General features: G+C 65.0%; 3 non-coding genes across 3 annotated transcripts in view; all 3 read right to left on the reverse strand.

Annotated features, from left to right (window-relative positions):
- LOC137416713 (28S ribosomal RNA) overlaps positions 1–3,115 on the reverse strand; it is a 5,285-nt gene extending 2,170 nt beyond the window's left edge. Inside the window, exon 1 of the ribosomal RNA XR_013621748.1 lies at positions 1–3,115. This exon is cut by the window's left edge and continues 2,170 nt beyond it. This is a non-coding gene — a ribosomal RNA (28S ribosomal RNA).
- Positions 3,116–3,635: 520 nt separating this feature from the next.
- LOC137416717 (5.8S ribosomal RNA) lies at positions 3,636–3,791 on the reverse strand. The gene has a single exon (XR_010982327.2). It is a non-coding gene; the product is annotated as a 5.8S ribosomal RNA (ribosomal RNA).
- Positions 3,792–4,347: 556 nt separating this feature from the next.
- Positions 4,348–6,235, reverse strand: LOC144889452 (18S ribosomal RNA). Its single transcript, XR_013621750.1, has one exon. It is a non-coding gene; the product is annotated as an 18S ribosomal RNA (ribosomal RNA).
- Between the last annotated feature and the right edge of the window lie 1,293 nt (positions 6,236–7,528).

Genomic DNA, 7,528 nt, shown 5'->3' on the forward strand with positions numbered 1-7,528 from the left:
GAACGCACCGCCCGTGCCGGCGGTAGAACCCGACGCCACGCCGCGAGGCGCCGGCGGACCGGACGACGGGCCGGGAGCCCCGCGGGCCCGGGAAACGGAGGCTCGCCCCGACCGCGAGCGCGTTCCCGTACACCGCTTCGCGCCCCGGCTCGACCGACCCAGCCCTCAGAGCCAATCCTTGTCCCGAAGTTACGGATCCGGCTTGCCGACTTCCCTTACCCACATTGTTCCATCGCACCAGAGGCTGTTCACCTTGGAGACCTGCTGCGGATATGGGTACGGCCCAGAGCGAGATTCAGTCATCGCACCCGGATTTTCAAGGGGCGGCGAGGGCCCGCCGGACGCCGCAGGAGCCGCGACGCTCTGCAGGGCGCGGGCCCCTATCTCGGGTAAAACCCATTCCAGGGCGCCCGTCCCTTCACGAAGAAAAGAAAACTCTTCCCGGCACCCCCGCCGCCGTCTCCAGGCGCGCTTTGCGTTACCGCAACGTTGGGAGGCCGCGACAAGCGCGAGCCGTCCCCCGACCTTTCTCCGCACTCTGGGTTCGGGGATCTGAGCCCGATTCCCTTTCGCTCGCACCGGGGCAGATGGGAGCCCATCGCCCAACATCGTCCGTAAGGCCTTCGCCCGTCACTTAGGACCGACTCACCCATGTCCAAGCGCTGTTCACATGGAACCCTTCTCCACCTCGGCCTTCAAAGTCTCTCGTTTGAATATTTGCTACTACCACCAAGATCTGCACCCGCGGCGGCTCCACCCGGGCCCGCGCCCAAGGCTTCAGCGCCACCGCGGCGGCCCTCCTACTCGTCGCGGCGTAGCGCACGGACATGCGCGCGCGCGCGCGGCGCGCCACGGCTAAAAGCCGAGCGACCGCGACGCACGCGCGCCAACTGGTTACATCGCCTGCGACGGCCGGGTATAGGCCCGACGCTCGAGCGCCATCCATTTTCAGGGCCAGTTGATTCGGCAGGTGAGTCGTTACACACTCCTTAGCGGATTCCGACTTCCATGGCCACCGCCCTGCTGTCTCGACCAACCAACACCTTTTGCCAGGGCTCCGATGAGCGTTCGCGTTCGGCGCCTTAACCCGGCGTTCGGTTCATCCCGCAGCGCCAGTTCTGCTTACCAAAAGTGGCCCACTGGGCAGCTCGCATTCTTCGCTCGCGCGCCCGCCGCCCGGTAAGACGGCGGAACGCACGCGCCCGGCTCCGAAGACGCGAGCCGGGCGTCTTACCCATTCAAAGTTTGAGAATAGGTTGAAGCCGTTTCGGCCCCAATGCCTCTCGTCAGTCGCTTTACCGGATAAAACTGCGCATCCAGCGAGAGCTCCAGCTATCCTGAGGGAAACTTCGGAGGGAACCAGCTACTAGATGGTTCGATTGGTCTTTCGCCCCTACGCCCGGGTCGTACGATCGATTTGCACGTCAGAACCGCTGCGGGCCTCCACCAGGGTTTCCCCTGGCTTCGCCCTGCCCGGGCGTAGCTCACCATCTTTCGGGTACCAACAAGTACGCTGTGGCTCCGTCCGCCTCCGCCGGCTCGCGCCGGACGGAGAGCGTAGGACGGGCCGGCGGTGCGCCTCGCCCCTGCCACGGCGGCGAGGATCCCGCCCCACGGTGGAACGAGCGCGGGCGCGAGGGACGCCCCTGCCGGCGCGGGTTCGGCCTCGCGCGGCGCTAAAGCGCGCCGACACGGACGACGACGCGGCACCCCCCCGGGAGAACCCGGGGAAAGCAACCGCGGCCGACCGAGCGACGCGCCCGCACCGCGCGAAACGCGGCCCGCGGACGACGACGGGGCGCCTGGACCCGGCCGCGCACGCACCGCACACTTTCATTGCGCCTCCGGGGTTTCGATCGAGCCCTTCGACTCGCGCACGTGTTAGACTCCTTGGTCCGTGTTTCAAGACGGGTCGGGTGGGATTCCGACCCTCGCCGCAGACCCCGAGCGCCGGGGACCGCACCGCCAACGCGCGACGCGGCGCGCACGACGGGCAAAACGCGCGCGCGCGCGGGCGGAACGCCGGGGACACACCGGCCCGTGAGAGCCGAGAGCCCCGAGGCCCGCCCGACGCGCGCGCGAAAACCCGCGACGCGCCGGCCGCGCGGACGCGGAAACGGCCCCTGCCGGAGACGCGCACCGCTCCGGCGCCGCACCGCGGTCGACGACGCACTGAGGACAGTTCGCCGCCAGTCGACGGCACGGCGGGGAGCGGGGCGCCCCGGACGCGCGACGCGCGGCCCCCGAAGGCAGCCGCGATCGCGCGCGGCGCGGCGTCAGACTTTGTTCTCGTCCCGTTTCCCTCGGTCCCGGGGCGAGCGAACGCTATCGCCAGGCCCCCGCGACGAGCGCGGCCCGGTGCCGACGAGCGGCACCGGGTCGCAGACCCCGCCGCGGCGCCTCGACGGATTCGCTCCTCGAAGGTTGTCCGCCGAAAAACCCAGGCGCTCCTGGCCGCCTCCGGAACCGGTCGCGGCGCACCGCACGCGGAGAAACTGCACCGGGCGGCGGCCGCGTCCGCCGCGGGGCGAGGCCCGCCCGCGCGTTGACCGGGATCGCCGAAGCGCACCCACGAGGGGAGACGCGACGGCGTCCGGGCGCGGGGCGGGTACCGCGACACCCGCGACGGGCGACCGACCCCACGGCTGACTCCTCCGGGCGGACCGCGCGGATCCCACCCGTTTACCTCGCAACGGTTTCACGAACTCTTGAACTCTCTCTTCAGAGTTCTTTTCAACTTTCCCTCACGGTACTTGTCGGCTATCGGCCTCGTGCACGTATTTAGCCTTGGATGGAGTTTACCACCCGCTTTAGGCTGCATTCCCAAGCAACCCGACTCCAAAGAGACCCGACCCCGGCGCGTCGGGGGCCAACGCACCGGCCTTCCACCGTCCATGGAGGAGGCCCCGATCGAAAGGACTTGGACCCCCGAGCGACACCGGGAGGTGCGAGCTCCTGTACGCCACAGGTCCACGCGCCCGTAATGCGAGCGGGGATTCGGCGCTGGGCTTTTCCCTGTTCACTCGCCGTTACTGAGGGAATCCTCGTTAGTTTCTTTTCCTCCGCTTAGTAATATGCTTAAATTAAGCGGGTCGTCACGTCTGATCTGAGGTCGCAAACATCGAAGTGCTCCCGGAGACGGGACCTTGGCTCTCTCTCTCTCTCTCTCTCTTGACCGTCTCCCTTCGTCTCTCTTTGTCCCCCGTGTCCCCGTGTCCGGCGCCGTGGCGAAGGCGGACTGGCCTGGCCTGGCCGCTCCTTACGCGTTACGGACGCTCGGACCTGGCGCTCTGTGCGTCTCGCGGGCTCTCTCATCGCCCTCGCCCTCGGTGTCACGCGCCGAGCGCGCGCGCGGACACGCGTCACGAAGTCGGGCTCGCTCTCATTCGAGGTCCACCGACGAGCACGCGCGCCGCGCCCCGAAGGCGCGGCACCGAGTCACGAGCGCCAAAAAAAAACCAAAGCCACCGCGGCGATGGAGCAGCGAGCGAGTCGAGTAAGCTGCATTTCGGCGAGGCGCGACCGAACGGGCGGTCCCGCGCTCCCATTCGCGGGGGCATCACGAGGCCCGGCCGGCCGCGGAGGCAAAACGAAGGCGCGGGCCGGGACGCTCGCGCTCCCGATCGATAATCGAGCGACCCTCAGACAGGCGTGGCCCCGGGTGTGTAGCCCGGGGCCGCAATGTGCGTTCAACGTGTCGATGATCAGTGTATCCTGCAATTCACACCAGTTCTCGCAGTTGGCTGCGTTTTTCATCGACGCACGAGCCGAGTGATCCACCGCTGTGAGTCGTTCCAAGACGATGACTTTTACCACGGCCCACGACAAAGGACGTCGTCGTCGTCTTTGTCATCGCGTCGACGTCCCTCCGTCCCACCATCGCTCGGCCCTTTTTCGGCCCGAGGGTCCGGGACACCGCCGCGGACTCTCGATCGACTGCGCTACCGGCAGACACATCCGGTGACAAACGCCGACGCATCGCCGACACGGCGCCGGCGATCGCGTCTTCCACCTCTCTCCCTGGGTCGCATCGCTAGGGGTATAATGGCGTAGGGTCCTCGGCGTTCGGCGCGCGCCGTACGCCGCGCGGCCACCCTCGAACGACAAAAAAAGGACCGAGGTCCTAGTCCATCGAACGGTGGCGCCGCGCGGCGCATCGAACGCGGCCTCGGCCGTTCGCCCTTGAGCCCCCCCCCCCCTGGCCCCCGTGGGCCCTTCACGCTGGCTCATTCGGCTCGTCGCGTCGCCTCGTGTCGACCAGAGGAGCACCGCCGCCTGGACGACCACGGACGACCACGTACGTCTGTCTCCGTCTCTCTCGCGTGTCTCTCGCTCGTGTTGTCCCGATAATGATCCTTCCGCAGGTTCACCTACGGAAACCTTGTTACGACTTTTACTTCCTCTAGACAGTCAAGTTCGCTCATCTTTTCGGCGCACCGGCACGAGCCGAGAACGGCCCGTGCAGGGGCTGATCCGAGGATCTCACCAAACCGTCCGATCGGTAGTAGCGACGGGCGGTGTGTACAAAGGGCAGGGACTTAATCAACGCGAGCTGATGACTCGCGCTTACTGGGAATTCCTCGTTCGTGGGACACTGTCTCAAGCCCCAGTCCCCATCACGGACGGGGCTCAGCGGTTTACCCGAGCCTGACGGCGAAGGGCAAGGTACACGCTGGCCCGTCCAGTGTAGCGCGCGTGCGGCCCCGGACATCGAAGGGCATCACAGACCTGTTATTGCTCCATCTCGCACGGCTTGCAGCCGCTCGTCCCTCTAAGAAGTTAGTCCGCCGGCCACACCAGGGTCGCGGAACTAGTTAGCGTGTCGGAGTCTCGCTCGTTATCGGAATCAACCAGACGGATCGCTCCACCAACTAAGAACGGCCATGCACCACCACCCACAGAATCGTGAAAGAGCTCTCAGTCTGTCAATCCTTCTCGTGTCCGGCCCAGGTGAGCTTTCCCGTGTTGAGTCAAATTGAGCCGCAGGCTCCACTCCTGGTGGTGCCCTTCCGTCAATTCCTTTAAGTTTCAGCTTTGCAACCATACTCCCCCCGGAACCCAGAAACTCCTGGTTTCCCTCATGGCTGCCGGACGGGTCATGCCATTCGACGCCGCCCGATCGCCGGTCGGCATAGTTTACCGTCGAAACTAGGGCGGTATCTGATCGCCTTCGAGCCTCCGACCTTCGTTCTTGATTAAGGAAAACATTCTTGGCAAATGCTTTCGCTTTAGTCCGTCTTGCGCCGGTCCCAGAATTTCACCTCTCGCGGCGCAGTACGAATGCCCCCGGCAGTCCCTCTCAATCATGACCTCCGTCCCGCAAAACCAACAAAATAGGACCGAGGCCCTATTCCATTATTCCCAGCTGCGGTGTACAGGCTCTACCGACCCGCTCTGAGCACTCCAGTTTCCTCAAGGTAAACGCTTTCGGCCCACAACGGACACTCATCCAAGAGCGTCCGCAGGGCTCCGACAGTCTCGCCGCCGGGGACGGGCGGGGAGAGGAAGCGCGCCTTGCGACGCGTCCCCCCCGCGAGCCCCGGCGTGATTTCCAAATACGAGCTTTTTAACTGCAACAGCGTTCGCTTACGCTGTTGGAGCTGGAATTACCGCGGCTGCTGGCACCAGACTTGCCCTCCAATGGATCCTCGCACATGGGTTTAAGGTGCACCCATTCCGATAGCAGCGCCTCGACCGAGGCCTGCATCGGTATTTTTCGTCACTACCTCACCGTGTCGGGAGTGGGTAATTTGCGCGCCTGCTGCCTTCCTTGGATGTGGTAGCCGTTTCTCAGGCTCCCTCTCCGGAATCGAACCCTGATTCCCCGTCACCCGTAGCCACCATGGCAGGCGCGAAGCCTGCCATCGAAAGTTGATAGGGCAGACATTCGAATGAAACGTCGCCGGCGCGGAGGCCGAGCGATCTGCAATCGTTTATCCAGAGTCACCATCCCGTGGACGGGCCCGCGTGGGCGCCGCGTCGATTTTTGGTGCTGATAAATGCGCGCCTCCCCACAGGACGCCAGGAGAACCCGACACCCGCGGGGACCGGCGCTCGTTTGCATGTATTAGCTCTAGAATTGCCACAGTTATCCAAGTAACGTCCGAGCGCTCAAAGAGACCATAACTGATTTAATGAGCCATTCGCAGTCTCAACGGGTCTGTCCGTTCGCACTTAGACATGCATGGCTTAGTCTTTGAGACAAGCATATGCGGCTGGCAGGATCAACCAGGGAGCGGCGCCATGATTCGGTAGAAACCAGCCGCCTTCGTGCCGTCGAGGTGAGGGCGACGCACCCGTCGTGCACGTCGTCCTTCCCCGACGGCCCATGGAGCAGCGGGGAGGACCGCGCGACGGGTCGCTCGACGCTCGAGCGCAGGCGACCACGCGGCGGAACCCCCGCGACCGATCCGTGTCCCGTGTCCCTTGTCCCTTGTCCGTATTCCCTCCTCGTGACCACGACTACTCCATGTGTGCACGCTCCCCCATGGAGCTGCCGCGGCGGCGGCACCGGCATCATCACGCCGCATATCGACAACCGACGCAACGTGGCAACGGCGGAACACGACGACCGTACCATATACCATTCCCGCTCGGACGACCGTCCGTGGCACGAGTCACTTCACCGTGCCGAGTGTGCAGTGTCCGCGACGAGGTCCGCAGGAGCGGGGCGCAAGGCGCGTGACGCACGTGAAACGAACGACCGGTGTCGTCATGCCTCGAGCCGGGGTGCCTCGCCTCGTCGGGCACTTCGCCCGCCTCCGCGGTGCGAGCCCTCCATCACCCTCCTCCGGCGTCGCCGAATCGACGGACCGTGCGCACGCGCCTGCCTGCCTACAAACGCCTCGTCGTTTCTGCGTATATCGCATCGTCCAAAAAGCAAAAGGAGCACGCAACTTCGGCCGCTCGAGGAAAGACGGCGAACGCCTCACGTTACGACTAGGAGGCGAGCGTCGATCCCCGGGGCGGCCGGGTTCACGGAACCCTGAGTTCGTTCGTTCGTTCGTCCGTCCGTCACGGACGACACGACACGACCACCACCGGTGAAACTGCTCGGACACGTTTTGATAATGCACGCCGTGAAGCGGGCCGCGGAGCCAATCGGGCACACAAGCGCGCTCACGGTCGACACGACCGTGCCGGTCACCCCGTTCGAGGAGAAGACCCGACCGATAGAAACAACGGAGGGACTCCCGACGGGGAGCGGCAAAATCGCCAGCCGATCGACTGTGGGAGGTCATGCACAGTCCTCACGACGACCTCATAGGGCATCAATCCAGTCAAGGTTGGGCCCGTCATCGAAAGCCTCGGGTTACCCGGAGTCGAAGGCGTCCGGTCGACAAAATACCATGGTGAAGCCGAGGTGCCTCATCCGGGGTGTGTTCCCGCACAAGCGGTCGGTGTACGTGCACGCCAACACACTCAAGCGCCACGCACGCTAATGCCATCGGGTACCCTGGTAATGGTGACCTTCTAGCTAACAGGCCATCACCATTATTGGCCTTTTCCTGTTCGTTCAAGGGGGGTG

Source organism: Myxine glutinosa, unplaced genomic scaffold (genome assembly GCF_964187855.1).
Source record: "Myxine glutinosa unplaced genomic scaffold, kmMyxGlut1.1 SCAFFOLD_3952, whole genome shotgun sequence".
In the NCBI taxonomy this organism is placed as follows: Eukaryota; Metazoa; Chordata; class Myxini; order Myxiniformes; family Myxinidae; genus Myxine; species Myxine glutinosa.